We start from the raw sequence: 17,260 nt of genomic DNA on the forward strand, positions 1-17,260 counted from the left end.
TATTGGGGAAAAGAATTAAATGCCCAATATTAAATGTGTGGTCAGTGGGTTAGGTAGCACATGGTTTATGTAATACCACTTAGTGGTTTTGTGGGACTTGCTACTATATAAGCAACCACAAGGGTAGTTGTTGTAGAGAGTAAGAGTGACAAGAAGAAGACAAAAGGCAAGAGTCGAGCGGGACAAGGCTTGACAAGTTAGCCAAGGGAGCATTTGTGAAGGTTGAAAGCATGGCATGGGATGTGTGGATTCATGCTAGTTCACATAGTTTGCTCGGTTGTGGCTATGGCCATGAAGGCTTCCATGGTTGTATTGCAATATTATTTTTGCTGAATAATAAATGGTGATGGATGCTTTTGGAGGCTGGATTTTTCCCTCAATGAGGGTTTCCCAGGGTATATCTTGTGTCACAATTTTGTGGGTATCTTGTCTATTCTCTTGCATGTGGATTTTTTAATTACGTGATTATTTCAGATCTATTATGGGTTATGTGGAAATGGATATATCCTTTGTTGCCAAGTTTCCTTACAAGTGGTATCAGAGCTATGGTTTTATTATTATAACCCTAGATTAAATCCATGGGAATGCATGAGAGGATAAAAGAAAGAGCAAGATATATGAATGATTTATTGCAGATCTGAGGCTTTTTGGATTTGCTGTTATGATGGGATGTTAAAAGATTTGGGCATGTGAAATTGTTGGACAAAAGAGTTTTTCAGATGTTTCATTTAAAATGAGGGTTTTGGGGGTAGCTTGCAAAAATGACCTCCTAGGTAAAAACAAACCTCACCATTGGATTTGGGTCGACATTTCCACAAATTTTGATATATAATATGCCCTAGTTTTGCCATGTTCAAAGGAAATGAAAGAGTTTTTTAGTTTCAGCCCATGATGGCCCTCAAATTTAATCCCGTCGGAATTTTCATCACTAAAAAAATAAAAAATAAAAAATAGTACTGAAAATGGTAAAAGGACTATCCTAGTAAAACGACCATAACTTTATCTCAGAACATCAGATTTTAGAGTTCTTACAGGCGTTGGAAAGCTATTTTAGAGCACTACAAGATGGTGTAGGTTTGGTTCTATGATTTTGAAATTTTGTCAGGTTTTAAGAGCCCTAAAGTTAGATGTTATTTATTTTGAGCACGGATTAGGGCATAACTTGGGCATACATAGTCAAATTTTGGACTTCAAGTAGTCAACGGAAAGCTCTTAGAGAGCTCTACACATTGGTTCAGATTTGGTGTAGGTTTGGCATGATTTATTTATTGATATATTTATCTGAATAGTTTATGGTATATATTTTGACTATGGTAACTTGTGAGTTTATGGCATTGGAGATTTAAGTTTTGATGTCATTGTATACTCAGTTCATATTTCAGATTGGTCTCATGATGATATGGTTATCAGTTTTTGGCTTGGATATGTGTGATGACTTGTTGGGTCTACAAGTTGTGCAGTGTTGTAAGCGGTCTATACTTATAGGTTGCATTTATAGCTTGGTTATGGGTTGTCTTTGCCCATTGATCTTTCATTATTGATGCATATTTAGATTGGTGTCTTGGATTTGGGTTTTCTATGACCTAAGTCACATGATTTACTATTTTCTTCATGTACAAGGGATGAGATGTTTTTACCAGGGACAGTCATGGTGGAGGATTGTGGTTGACTATGCTGACAGGTTGGACATATTGAGAGCCATATGCTCGGTTCATGGATGTGATCACAGTGTCATGGATTTTGGCATGACATGATTGGTTATACAGGAGCTCATGAAGTACACTTTGAGTTCTTTGATGGCTTGATGCTTTGGTTGATTCTCATGGTTAGAGGATGGTTTTTCATCATGATGTCATGGATAGCTTGGATACACGGTTTAGTGGGAGCTTGTGACAGTGATGGGGTGAAAGTGCAGGATTAGTTCCTGGTTTGGTTTATATCTTCTTGGTTTAGAGAGGATGGATTTTAGGATGCCATAGGTGACTTCATACCACAATTGAGTGGGAGTTGTTGGCATTGATATATTTATTGAGTGTTTGCAGATGTTGGAGGTTTGGCTTAGATCCTATTGCTACAGAAGCTTCTTTGACATTTGCATGGTGCACTTGTTATCTTCATGGTGTGTGAAGATGGATAGATTTTAAGGACTCATAGGGTTCTTAGTTTTCTTCATGGTGTATGGAGATGGTTGCATCTTGAAGACTCACAGGGTTCTTGGCAAAGGTGTGGTTTATGCTTTTGTTTGGCATGTTATCTTTGGTAAGAGGATGGTTTGATTATTATGTCATGGTATACTCTTGATACGCGTTTAGAGTTGTGACATGTTATGATGTGTTCATATGGAGCATGTTATCTCTTTAGTTGAGATGGTAAGATCATGTTGTCATTTTTATGTTCCTAAGGTCATGGGTGGAACTTTGACATTGATCTTGGTTTAGTTTCTTGGTATTGAGTACATTGATCATAAGATGGATACTTTATGATATTGCTATGTTGCATTTGGAGTTGGCATGGATTGATTGGTTACAGGTGCTCATGGATACTTAGAGACGGTGGTGACGCTGATTTCTCTTGGATTAAAGAAGTATTTGTTGGGACGATTGATGGTTTCAGCAGAGAGTCCAAGGGGTAGTCACCTGATATGGACTTGAGAGGAGATTGTTCTTAGATGAGTATTGGTTGGAGACTTGGGTATCTTGATGAGCATTCTCATTCCCCACTCTTGGTCTACTCGGCAGTTTTCTACTTGAGAGGTATAGCCCATTGTTTCTCTTAGTTGCATAATATTTATGCTTGTCTTTCATGGATATGGATCTTGAGCTATGGTACATGAGTTAGTTCTGGAGGGTTCATTTGAGAGATGGTTTAGCATTGGTTATCTCCATGTGCATATGTTGTTATGTTGGTTGAGTTTGGGAGATGGTTTTATATTGGGTATTTTCCTTGGATTAGGAATGGTTATTCCTTGGTTTAGGAATGGTTTTATTGAGTTTGATCTTCTTGTGAGAGGCTTACATCCATGCTTAGTTATATGGTATGGTTTGGGTGTTGTTGAAGCTTCTTGTTGCGATTTTATGGAGGAGATCATACTTGCACAGTTTACATCTAGAGGTGTGTGTAGAAGGACATGATACAGGTTATGATTTGCATGGTTTCACTGCTCTTGGTTATCTTCCTGGATGTTCAGTTTTGCTTACATTAGATTTGAGATTAGTTAGAGATTGTAATCACTGGTTTGTGCTCATGTATGTCATGTGAGCGATGACATGGTTATTCCTTTATCTCTTTCCTCTGTTGGTTGTGGTGAACTTGGGAGAGCATTGGAGACTTGTTATGAGAGTTGTTCTTGCAGGATATTAGTTTATGTATTGTGGATGTCCTTGATACTACATGGATTCACTTCTTTGAGATGTTTTGAGTGCATTGGTTATAGATTTCACATTATCTTTTGCAGTGAGAGCTTCTTGGTATATATGTGGTAGGTATTGCTCTTGAGGCTTGTGATTGTAGGTTGCAGATCAGATATGTCAGTGATATAAGATTCACTTGTTATACCTTTGAGCTATGGATAGTTGGATGGGTTTGGCACTTGCTGTGGGTGCTATTTCAGCTATGGATATTTTGACAACTACAGATACATGTGATTACCTTTGGATCAAGTTTTTGTGCTTGGAATTTCAGTTGGTATAGGATTTTATGATCTTCTAATGCGACAGGTTGGGTGGCTTTCTCTTTGGATGGCTTCTATGTATGTCCAGTAGTATTGGCATAATAGGAGGTGAGATCATTCATGTTCGAGATGCTGGATACTTTGATTTTGTTGCGGGTACCAGGATGGAGCACTTGGTGTATTTTGATCCATGATGGTGGATGTGCTTGGAGGGATTGTTCCCTTGTTTATTTATGTGGCTACGGATTGACCCTATGCAATGTATACAACAAGTGGGAGATTGTTGAGATAATGAGTGTTGCACACATTGCATAATATTGTTATATTTTTTTGTTATACAATGTTGTGCCTAGATGGACGTGCAACATGTAAAGATTCCCATGGAATATTCTTGATTAGTTGTATTGTAACATTGTGATAATATTTCATGTAATTATTTAATATTGGGGAAAAGAATTAAATGTCCAATATTAAATGTGGGGTCAGTGGGTTAGGTAGCACATGGTTGTAGCACATGGTTTATGTAATACCACTTAGTGGTTTTGTGGGACTTGCTACTATATAAGCAGCCACAAGGGTAGTTGTTGTAGAGAGTAAGAGTGACAAGGAGAAGACAAAAGTTAAGAGTCGAGCAGGACAAGTCTTGATAGGTTAGCCAAGAACCCTGTGAGTCCTCAAGATGCAACCATCTCCATACACCATGAAGAAAACCATCTCCACATAGCAGGAAGAACCATCTCCACATACCATGAAGATAACAAGTGCACCATGCAAATGTCAAAGACACTTCTGCAGCAACATGATCTAAGACAAACTTTCAACATCTGCAAACACTCAGTAAATATATCAATGCCAATAACTCCCACTCAACCGTGGTACCAAGTCACCTATGGCATCACAAACCAGGAACTAATCTTGCACTGTCACCTCATCACTGTCACAAGCTCCCACTAAACCATGTATCCAAGCTATCCATGACATAATGATGAAAAACTATCCTCTAACCATGAGAATCAACCAAGGCATCAAACCATCAAAGAACTTACAAGTGCTATCAGAGCTATGGTTGTGTTGTTTGTAACCCTAGATTGAATCTATGGGAATGCATGAGAGGATAAAAGAAAGGGCAAGATATATGAATGATTTATTGCAGATCTAAGGGTTTTGGATTTGCTGTTATGATGGGATGGTAAAATATTTGGGCATGTGAATTGTTGGAGAAAAAGAGTTTTTCGGATGTTTCATTTAAATGAGTGTTTTGGGGGGTAGCATGAAAAAATGACCTCCTAGGTAAAAACAAACCTCACCATTGGATCCAGGTCAAAATTTCAACAAATTTTGATATATAATATGCCTTTGTTTGGCCATGTTCAGAGGAAATGGAAGAGTTTTTAAGTTTCAGCCCATGATGGCCGTCAAATTTAATCCCGTCGGAATTTTTGTCACTGAAAAAATAAAAAATCGTACTGAAAATGGTAAAAAGACTGTCTTAGTAAAACGGCCATAACTTTCTCTCAGAATATCAGATTTTAGAGTTCTTATAGACGTTGGAAAACTAATTCAGAGCACTACAACATGGTGTAGGTTTGGTTCTATAATTTTGAAATTTTGTCAGTTTTTAATAGCCCTAAAGATAGATGTTCTTTATTTTGAGCATGGATTAGGGCATAACTTGGGCATACGGAGTTGGATTTTGGACTTCGAGTAGTCAACGAAAAGCTCTTGGAGAGCTCTACACATTGGTTCAGATTTGGTGTAGGTTTGGCATGATTTATTTGGTGATATATTTATCTGAATAGTTTATAGATATATTTTGACTATGATAACATTGTGAGTTTATGGCATTGGAGATTTAAGATTTGATGTTATTGTATACTCGGTTCATTATTCAGATTGGTCTCATGATGATATGGTTATCAGTGTTTAGTTTGAATATGTATGATGACTTGTTGGGTCTACAGGTTGTTTAGTGTTGTAAGTGGTCTATACTTACAGGTTGCATTTATAGCTTGGTTATGGGTTGTCTTTGCCCATTGATCTTCATTATTGATGCATATTTAGATTGGTGGCTTGAATTTGGGTTGTCTATGCCCTGAGTCACATGATTTGCTGATTTTATTCTTCATGTAGAAAGGATGAGATGTTGTTACCAGGCACAATCATGGTGGGGGATTGTGGTTGACTATTTTATGCTGATAGGTTGGACATATTGAGAGCCTGATGCTCGATTCAAGGATGTGATCATGCTGCCATAGATTTTGGCATGACATGATTAGATATATAGATACATCCTTGATGTTCATTAGCTTGGATTTCTGACTGAGTTATGGTGGTATATCTTTTTGGTTAAAGATCATGGTTATTTGATTTCTTTTGAGGAGCTCATGATGTGCACTTTGAGTTCTTTGATGGTTTGATGCCTTGGTTGATTCTCATGGTTAGAGGATGGTTTTTCATCATTATGTCATGGATAGCTTGGATACATGGTTTAGTGAGAGCTTGTGACAGTGATGAGGTGACAGTGCAAGATTAGTTCCTGGTTTGTGATGCCATAGGTGACTTGGTACTACAGTTGAGTGGGAGTTGGTGGCATTGATATATTTATTGAGTGTTTGTAGATGTTGGAAGTTTGTCTTAGATCCTGTTGCTGCAAAAGTGTCTTTGACATTTGCATGGTGCACTTGTTATCTTCATGGTATGTGGAGATGGTTCTTGCTAGTATGTGGAGATGGTTGCATCTTGAGGACTCACAGGGTTCTTGGCAAAGGTGTGGTTTATATTTTTATTTGGCATGTTATCCTTGGTATGTGGATGGTTTAATTATTATGTCATGGTATACTCTTGATACGCGTTTAGAGTTGTGACATGTTATGGTGTGTTCATATGGAGCATGTTATCTCTTTGGTTGAGATGGTAAGATCATGTTGTCATGTTTATGTTCCTAAGGCCATGGTTGGAACTTTGACATTGATTTTGGTTTAGTTTCTTGGTATTGAGTACACTGATCATAAGCTGGATACTTCATGATACTGCTATGTTGCATTTGGAGTTGGCATGGATTGATTGGTTACAGGTGCTCATGGATACTTAGAGATGGTGGTGATGCTAATTTCTCTTGGAATAGAGAAGTATTTGTTGGGACGGTTGATGGTTTCAACAGGAAGTCCGAAGGGCAGTCACCTGATATGGACTTGAGAGGAGATTGTTCTTAGATAAGTCTTGGTTGGAGACTTGGGTATCTTGATGAGCATTCTCATTCCCCACTCTTGGTCTACTCGGCGGTTTGCTACTTGAGAGGTAAAGCCCATTGTTTCTCTCAGTTGCATTATATTTATATTTGTCTTTCATGGATATGGATCTTGAGCTATGGTACATGAGTTAGTTCTGGAGGGTTCATTTAAGAGATGGTTTAGCATTGGTTATCTCTATTTGCATTTGTTGTTATGCTGGTTGAGTTTGGGAGATGGTTTTATATTGGGCATTTTCCTTGGATTAGGAATGTTTATTCCTTGATTTAGGAATAGTTTTATTGAGTTTGATCTTCTTGTGAGAGGCTTACATCCATGATGAGTTATATGGTATGGTTTGGGTGTTGTTGAGGCTTCTTGTTGGGGTTTTATGGAGGAGATCATACTTGCACAGTTTACATCTAGAGGTGTGTGTAGAAGGACATGATACAGGTTATGATTTGCATGGTTTCTCTGGTCTTGGTTATCTTCTTGGATGTTCAATTTTTCCTACATTGGATTTGAGATTGGTTAGAGATTGTGATCACTGGTTTGTGTTCATGTTTGTGTTCATGATTGGTTATAGATTTGACATTATCTTTTGCAGTGGGAGCTTCTTGGTATATATGTGGCAGGTATTGCTCTTGAGGCTTGTGATTGCAAGTTGTAGATTGGATATGTCGGTGATATGAGATTCACTTGTTATACCTTAGAGGTATGGATAGTTGGATGGGTTTGACACTTGCTGTGGGTGCTATTTCAGCTATGGATATTTTGACAACTACGGATACATGTGATTACCTTTGGATCAAGTTATTTGTGCTTGGAATTTCAATTGGTATAGGATTTTATGATCTTCTAATGTGACAGGTTGGGTGGTTTTCTCTTTCGATGGATTCTATGTATGTCCAGTGGTAGTGGCATAATAGGAGGTGAGATCATTCATGTTCAAGATGTTGGATACTTTGATTTTATTATACTTTGAGGTATAACAAGTGAATTTCATATCACCGACATATCCAATCTGCAACCTGCAATCACAAGCCTCAAGAGCAATACCTGCCACATATATATCAAGAAGATCCCACTCCAAAGGATAATTTCAAATCTATAACCAATCCACTCAACACATCTCAAAGAAGTGAATCCATGTAGTATCAAGGAAATCCACAATACATAATCCAATATCCTGTAAGAAAAACTCTCATAACAAGTCTCTAATGCTCTCCCAAGTTCACCACAATCAACAGAGGAAAGAGATAAAAGAATAACCATGTCATTTCTCACATGACATACATGAGCACAAACTAGTGATCACAATCTCTAACTAATATCAAATCCAATGTAGGCAAAACTGAACAGCTAGGAAGATAACCAAGACTAGAGCAACCATGCAAATCATAACCTGTATCATGTCCTTCTACACACACCTCTAGATGTAAACTGTGCAAGTATGATCTCCTCCATAAAACCCCAACAAGAAGCCTCAACAACACCCAAACCATACCATATAACTAATCATGGATGTAAGCCTCTCACAGGAAGATCAAACTCAATAAAACCATTCCTAATCCAAGGAAAATGCCCAATATAAAACCATCTCCCAAACTCAACCAACATAACAACATATGCACATGGAGATAACCAATGCTAAACCATCTCTCAAATGAACCCTCCAGAACTAACTCATGTACCATAGCTCAAGATCCATATCCATGAAAGACAAGCATAAATATAATGCAACTAAGACAAAACAATGGGCTATACCTCTCAAGTAGCAAACCGCCGAGTAGACCAAGAGTGGGGAATGAGAATGCTCATCAAGATACCCAAGTCTCCAACCAAGACTCATCTAAGAACAATCTCCTCTCAAGTCCATATCAGGTGACTGCCCCTCGGACTTCCTGTGGAAACCATCAACCATCCCAACAAATACTTCTCTAATCTAAGAGAAATTAGCGTCACCACCGTCTCTAAGTATCCCTGAGAACCTGTAACCAATCAATCCATGCCAACTCCAAATGCAACATAGCAATATCATGAAGTCTCTAGCTTATGATCAGTGTACTCAATACCAAGAAACTAAACCAAAATCAATGTCCAAGTTGCAACCATGGCCTCAGGAACATAAACATGACAACATGATCTTACCATCTCAACTAAAGAGATAACATGCTCCATATGAACACATCATAACACGTCATGACTCTAAACGTGTATCAAGAGTATACCATGACATAATAATGAAACCATCCTCACACCAAGGATAACATGCCAAATAAAAGCATAAACCACACCTTTTCCAAGAACCTTGTGAGTCCTCAAGATGCAACCATCTCCATACACCATGAAGAAAACTATCTCCACATACTAGGAAGAACCATCTCCACACACCATCAAGATAACCAAGAACCCTATGGGTCCTTAAGATCTATCCATCTTCACACACCATGAAGATAACAGGTGCACCATGCAAATGTCAAAGACGCTTCTGCAGCAACAGGATCTAAGACAAACCTCCAACATCTGCAAACACTCAATAAATATATCAATGCCAACAACTCCCACTCAACCGTGGTACCAAGTCACCTATGGAATCATAAAATCCATCCTCTCTAAACCAAGAAGATATAAACCAAACCATGAACTAATCCTGCACTGTCACCCCATCACTGTCACAAACTCCCACTAAACCGTGTATCCAAGCTATCCATGACATCATGATGAAAAACCATCCACTAACCACGAGAATCAACCAAAGCTTCAAGCCATCAAAGAACTCAAAGTGCACTTCATGAGATCCTATATAACCAATCATGTCATGCCAAAATCTATGACACTATGATCACATCCATGAACCGAGCATCTGGCTCTCAATATGTCCAACCTGTCAGCATAGTCAACCACAATCCTCCACCATGACTGTCCCTGGTAACAACATCTCATCCCTTCTACATGAAGAAAATAGTAAATCATGTGACTTAGGGCATAAACAACCCAAATCCAAGCCACCAATCTGAATATGCATCAATAATGAAAGATCAATGGGCAAAGACAACCCATAACCAAGTCATAAATGCAACCTGTAAGTATAGACTTCTTACAACACTGCACAACTTGTAGATCCAACAAGTCATCATGCATATCCAAACCAAACACTGATAACCATATCATCATGAGACCAATCTGTAATATGAACTGAGTATACAATGACATCAAATCTTAAATCTCCAATGTCATAAACTCACAACGTTACCATAGTCAAAATATACCTATGTACTGTTCAGATAAATATATCAACAAATAAATCATGCCAGACCTACACCAAATCTAAACCAATATGTAGAGCTCTCCAAGAGCTTTCTGTTGACTACTCGAAGTCCAAAATTCAACTCCGTATGCCCAAGTTATGCCCAAATCCGTGCTCAAAATAAAGAACATCTATATTTAGGGCTCTTAAAACTTGAAAAATTTTTAAAATCATAGAACCAAATCTACACCATCTTGTAGTGCTTTGAATTAGCTTTCCAATGCTTGTAAGAACTCTGAAATTCGATATTGTGAGAGAAAATTATGGCCATTTTACTAAGAAAGTATTTTTACCATTATCTCAACAATCTCCCACTTGTTGTATACATTGCATAGGGTCAATCCGTAGCCACATAAATGAAAAAGGGAACAATCCCTCCAAGCACATCCACCATCATGGATCAAAATACACCAAGTGCTCCATCCTGGTACCTGCAACAAAATCAAAGTATCCAGCATCTCAAACATGAATGATCTCACCTCCTATAATGCCACTCCCACTGGACATACATAGAAGCCATCCAAAGAGAAAGCCACCCAACGTGTCGCATTAGAAGATCATAAAATTCTGTACCAACTAAAATTCCAAGCACAAAAACCTGATCCAAAGGTAATCACATGTATCCATAGTTGTCAAAATATCCATAGCTGAAATAATACCCACAACAAAGTGCCAAACCCATCCAACTATCCATATCTCAAAGGTATAACAAGTGAATCTTATATCACTGAAATATCCAATCTGCAACCTGCAATCACAAGCCTCAAGAGCAATACCTGCCACATATACATCAAGAAGCTCCCACTACAAAAGATAATGTCAAATCTATAACTAATCCACTCACAACATCTCAAAGAAGTGAGTATCAAGGACATCCACAATACATAATCCAATATCCTGTAAGAACAACTCTCATAACAAGTCTCCAATGCTCTCTCAAGTTCACCACAATCAACAGAGGAAAGAGATAAAAGAATAACCATATCATTATGAGACCAATCTAAAATATGAACTGAGTATACAATGACATCAAATCTTAAATCTCCAATGCCATAAACTCATAATGTTACCATAGTCAAAATATACCTATAAACTATTTAGATAAATATATCAACAAATAAATTATGTCAAACCTGCACCAAATCTGAACCAATGTGTAGAGCTCTCCAAGAGCTTTCCGTTGACTACTCGAAGTCCAAAATCTGACTCCGTATGCCCAAGTTATGCCCTAATCTGTGCTCAAAATAAAGAACATATGTCTTTAGGGCTCTTAAAACCTAACAAATTTCAAAATCATAGAACCAAATCTACATCATCTTGTAGTGCTCTAAATTAGCTTTCCAACGCCTATAAGAACTCTAAAATTTGATATTCTGAGAGAAAGTTATGGCCATTTTACTAAGACAATCTTTTTACCATTTTCAGTACGATTTTTTATTTTTTTATTTTTTCAGTGACGAAAATTCTGACGGGATTAAATTTGATGGCCATCATGGGTGAAACTAAAATAACTCTTTCATTTCCTCTGAACATGGCCAAACTAGGGCATATCATATATCAAAATTTTATGAAAATGTCGACCTGAATCCAATGATGAGGTCTGTTTTTACCTAGGAGGTCATTTTTACAAGCTACCCTCCAAAACCCTCATTTAAATGAAACATCCGAAAAAATCTTTTGTCCAACAATTTCACATGCCCAAATCTTTTAATATCCCATCATAACAGCAAACCCAAAAGCCTCAAATCTGCAATAAATCATTCATATATCTTGCCCTTTTCTTTTATCCTCTCATGCATTCCCATGGATTCAATCTAGGGTTAAAATACCATGTGCTAAAACCATGTGCTACCTAACCCACTGACCCCACATTTAATATTGGGCATTTAATTCTTTTCCCCAATATTAAATAATTACATGAAATATTTTTACAATGTTACAATACAACTCATCAAGAATATTCCATGGGAATCTTTACATGTTGCACGTCCATCTAGGTACAACATTACATACCAAAATAAATTATAACAATATTATGCAATGTGTGCAACAAACATTATCTCAACAATCTCCCACTTGTTGTATACATTGAATAGCGTCAATCCATAGCCACATAAATGAATAAGGGAACAATCCCTCCCAGCACATCCACCATCATGGATCAAAATACACCAAGTGCTCCATCCTGGTACCCGCAACAAAATCAAAGTATCTAGCATCTCGAACATGAATGATCTCACCTCCTATTATGCCACTCCCACTGGACATACATAGAAACCATCCAAAGAGAAAACCACCCAACTTGTCGCATTAGAAGATCATAAAATCCTGTACCAACTGAAATTCTAAGCACAAATAACCTGATCCAAAGGTAATCACATGTATCCGTAGTTGTCAAAATATCCATAGTTGAAATAGCACCTACAATAAGTGCCAAACCCATCCAACTATCCATACCTCAAAGGTATAACAAGTGAATATCATATCACCAACATATCCAATCTACAACTTACAATCATAAGCCTCAAGAGCAATACCTGCCACATATCTACTAAGAAGCTCCCACTGCAAAAGATAATGTCAAATCTATAACCAATCCACTCACAACATCTCAAAGAAGTGAATCCATGCAGTATCAAGGACATCCACAATACATCAACTGATAACCTGCAAGAAAAAAATTCTCATAACAAGTCTACAATAGTCTCTCAAATTCTCCACAACCAACAAAGGAAATAGATAAATGAATAACCATGTCATCTCTCACATGACATACATGAGCACAAACCAGTGATCACAATCTCTAACCAATTTCAAATCCAATGTAGAAAAAAATGAACATCCAAGAATATAACCAAGATCAGAGAAACCATGCAAATCATAACTTATATCATGTCCTTCTACACACACCTCTAGATGTAAACTGTGCAAGTATGATCTCCTCCATAAAACTCCAACAAGAAGCCTCAACAACACCCAAACCATACCATATAAATAATCATGGATGTAAGCCTCTCACAAGAAGATCAAACTCAATAAACCATTCCTATATCAAGAAATATGCCCAATATAAAATCATCTCCCAAACTCAACCAGCATAACAACATATGCACATGGAGATAACCAATGCTTATCAATCTCTCAAATGAACCCTCCAGAACTAACTCATGTACCATAGCTCAAGATCCATATCCATGAAAGATAAACATAAATATAATGCAACTGAGAGAAACAATGGGCTATACCTCTCAAGTAGCAAACCACCGAGTAGACCAAGAGTGGGGAATGAGAATGCTCATCAAGATACCCAAGTCTCCAACCATGACTCATCTAAGAACAATCTCCTCTCAAGTCCATATCAGGTGACTGCCCCTCGGACTTCCTACTGAAACCATCAACTGTCCCAACAAATACTTCTCTAATCCAAGAGAAATTAGTGTCACCATCGTCTCTAAGTATCCAAGAGCACCTGTAACCAATGAATCCATGCCAACTCCAAATGCAACATAGCAATATCATGAAGTATCCAACTTATGATCAGTGTACTCAATACCAAGAAACTAAACCAAGATCAATGTCAAAATTCTAACCATGGCCTCGGGAACATAAACATGACAACATGACCTTCCCATCTCAACTAAAGAGATAACATGCTCCATATGAACATACCATAATATGTCACAACTCTAAACACGTATCAAGAGTATACTATGACATAATAAAGAAACCATCCTCATACTAAGGATAACATGCCAAATAAAAGCATAAACCACACCTTTGCCAAGAACCCTGTGAGTCCTCAAGATGCAACCATCTCCACACACCCTGAAGAAAACCATCTCCACATACCATGAAGATAACCAAGAACTCTATGAGTCCACAAGATCTAACCATCTTCACACACCATGAAGATAACAAGTGCATCATGCAAATGTCAAAGATGCTTTTGCAGCAACAGGATCTAAGACAAACCTCCGACATCTGCAAACACTCAATAAATATATCAATGCCAAAAACTCCCACTCAACTGTGGTACCAAGTCACCTATGGCATCATAAAATCCATCCTCTCCAAACCAAGAAGATATAAACCAAACTAGGAACTAATCCTGCACTGTCACCTCATTACTGTCACAAGCTCCCACTAAGCCGTGTATCCAAGCTATCCATGACATCATGATGAAAACCCATCCTCTAACCATGAGAATCAACCAAAGCATCAAACTATCAAAGAACTCAAAGTGCACATCATGAGATCCTCAAAAGAAACTAAATAACCATGATCCTCAACCAAGAAGATATAACACCATAACTGAATCAGAAAATCCAAGCTAATGAACATCAAGAATGTATCTGTATAACCTAATCATGTCATGCCAAAATCCATGACACCATGATCACATCCATGAACCGAGCATCTGTTTCTCAATATGCCCAACTTGTTAGCATAAAATAGTCAACCACAATCCTCCACCATGATTGTACCTGGTAACAACATCTCATCCCTTCTACATGAAGAATAAAATTGGCAAATCATGTGACTCAGAGCATAGACAACCCAAATTCAAGCCACCAATCTGAATATGTATCAATAATGAAAGATCAATGGGCAAAGACAACCCATAACCAAGCTATAAATGCAACCTGTAAGTATAGACCGCTTACAACATTGCACAACTTGTAGACCCAACAAGTCATCATGAATATCCAAACCAAACATTGATAACCATATCATCATGAGACCAATCTGAAATATGAACTGAGTATACAATGACATCAAATTTAATCCCGTCAGAATTTTTGTCACTGAAAAAAAAATTAAAAATGAAAAATCGTACTGAAAATGGTAAAAAGACTGTCTTAGTAAAACAACCATAACTTTCTCTCAGAATATCAGATTTCAGAGTTCTTATAGGCGTTGGAAAGTTAATTCAAAGCACTACAACATGGTTAGGTTTGGTTCTATAATTTTGAGATTTTTTCAAGTTTTAAGAGCCCTAAAGTTAGATGTTATTTATTTTGAGCACAGATTAGGGTATAACTTTGGTTGATTCTCATGGTTAGAGGATGGTATTTTCATCATGATGTCATGGATAACTTGGATACACGATTTAGTGGGAGCTTGTGACAGTGATGGGGTGACAATGCAGGATTAGTTCCTAGTTTGGTTTGGATCTTCATGTAGGAGATGGATTTTATGATGCCATAGGTGACTTGGTACCACGGTTGAGTGAGAGTTGTTGGCATTGATATATTTATTGAATGTTTGCAAATGTTGGAGGTTTTTCTTAGATCCTGTTGCTGTAGAAGCATCTTTGACATTTGTATGGTGCACTTGTTATCTTCATGGTGGGTGAAAATGGTTAGATCTTGAGGACTCATGGAGTTCTTGGTTATCTTCATGGTATGTGGAGATGGTTTTCTTCATGGTGTGTGGAGATGGTTGCATCTTGAGGACTCATAGGGTTCTTGGCAAAGGTGTGGTTTATGCTTTTATTTGGCATGTTATCCTTGGTGTGAGGATGATTTTATGTCATGGTATACTCTTGATACGTGTTTAGAGTTGTGATATGTTATGGTGTGTTCATATGGAGCATGTTATCTCTTTAGTTGAGATGGTAAGATCAAGTTGTCATGTTTATGTTCCTGAGGCCATGGTTGGAACTTTGACATTGATCTTGGTTTAGTTTCTTGGTATTGAGTACACTGATCATAAGCTGGATAGTTTGTGATATTGCTATGTTGCATTTGAAGTTGGCGTGGATTGATTGGTTACAGGTGCTCATGGATACTTAGAGACGGTGGTGACGCTAATTTCTCTTGCATTAGAGAAGTATTTGTTGGGACGATTGATGGTTTCAGCAGGAAGTCTGAGGGGCAGTCACTTGATATGGACTTGAGAGGAGATTTTTCTTAGATGAGTCTTGGTTGGAGACTTGGGTATCTTGATGAGCATTCTCATTCCCCACTCTTGGTCTACTTGGCAGTTTACTACTTGAGAGGTATAGCCCATTGTTTCTCTTAGTTGCATTATATTTATGCTTGTCTTTCATCGATATGGATCTTGAGCTATGGTACATGAGTTAGTTCCAGAGGGTTCATTTGAGAGATGGTTAAGAATTGGTTATCTCCATGTGCATATGTTGTTATGCTAGTTGGGTTTGGGAGATGGTTTTATATTGGGCATATTCCTTGATATAGGAATGGTTTATTGAGTTTGATCTTCTTGTGAGAGGCTTACATCCATGATTAGTTATATGGTATGGTTTGGGTGTTGTTGAGGCTTCTTGTTGGGGTTTTACGAAGGAGATCATACTTGCATAGTTTACATCTAGAGGTGTGTGTAGAAGGACATGATACAAGTTATGATTTGCATGGTTTCTCTGGTCTTGGTTATCTTCCTAGATGTTCAGTTTTTCTTACATTGGATTTGAGATTAGTTAGAGATTGTGATCACTGGTTTGTGCTCATATATGTCATGTGAGAGATGACATGGTCATTCCTCTATCTCTTTCCTCTATTGGTTGTGGTGAACTTGGGAGAGCATTGGAGACTTTTTATGAGAATTATTCTTATAGGATATCAGTTTATGTATTGTGGATGTCCTTGATACTACATGGATTCACTTCTTTGAGATGTTGTGAGTGGATTGGTTATAGATTTGACAAGATCTTTTGCAGTGGGAGCTTCTTAGTATATATGTGGCAGGTATTGCTCTTGAGGCTTGTGATTGCAGGTTGTAAATTGGATATGTTGGTGATATGAGATCACTTGTTACACCTTTGAGGTATGGATAGTTGGATGGGTTTGGCACTTGTTGTGGGTGCTATTTCAACTATGGATATTTTGACAACTACGGATACATGTGATTACCTTTGGATCAGTTTTTTTTTGTGCTTGGAATTTCAGTTGGTACAGGATTTTATGATCTTCTAATGCGACAGGTTGGTGGCTTTCTCTTTGGATGGCTTCTATGTATGTCTAGTGGCAGTGGCATAATAAGAGGTGAGATCATTCATGTTCGAGATGCTAGATACTTTGATTTTTTTGCGGG

The 17,260-nt window shown here is 37.7% G+C and overlaps 1 pseudogene; it reads left to right on the forward strand.

Annotated features, from left to right (window-relative positions):
• LOC149532288 (peroxidase 3 pseudogene) overlaps positions 1 to 17,260 on the forward strand; it is a 138,689-nt pseudogene that overhangs the window by 73,737 nt on the left and 47,692 nt on the right.

Source organism: Cupressus sempervirens, chromosome 10, assembly GCF_028749045.1.
Source record: "Cupressus sempervirens isolate cs-2001-9-10 chromosome 10, ASM2874904v1, whole genome shotgun sequence".
NCBI lineage: Eukaryota > Viridiplantae > Streptophyta > Pinopsida > Cupressales > Cupressaceae > Cupressus > Cupressus sempervirens.